Source organism: Brassica oleracea, unplaced genomic scaffold, assembly GCF_000695525.1.
Source record: "Brassica oleracea var. oleracea cultivar TO1000 unplaced genomic scaffold, BOL UnpScaffold00692, whole genome shotgun sequence".
NCBI classification, from domain to species: domain Eukaryota; kingdom Viridiplantae; phylum Streptophyta; class Magnoliopsida; order Brassicales; family Brassicaceae; genus Brassica; species Brassica oleracea.
The window spans coordinates 111,517-112,012 of NW_013617439.1; positions in this window are offsets into that span (position 1 = coordinate 111,517).

Sequence of the window (496 nt, forward strand, 5' to 3'; positions counted from 1 at the left end):
ATCCTTCAAGGATCTTTATGATAACATCTAATTTTATATCTCCGATTTGGAATACATAAAGACAATATTGTATTGTCAAGAGCTTTCTTCCAAAATATAATTTTTTATAACTCTTTAGGAGGTTTTGATTATATTCAAATCAATGGTTCTATTGATCTATAATCTCTTGATAAATACAAAGATATATTGATTAACTTCAAATATTTCATATATCCCATAAACATATTTCGATCGAATATGATTTTGATATCATCAATCCTTCAGGGATTCTATCTTTTAGGGATTCTATCTCTTAGGGACTATCAGTTTCCAGTGGGTTGTATAATTCAAGTTCTTCCTTTATTGTCAAACTAATAAGGAACATAAAAGTAGTTGCACCTATCACATAAGACTATGTCTCTTTACAATCAATTCCATATTTATCTTTCTTTGGTGCAACGACTCATTTCTATCCCACTTGTTTTACACCTTCTAGTGTATGGACTACTGGTCCAAA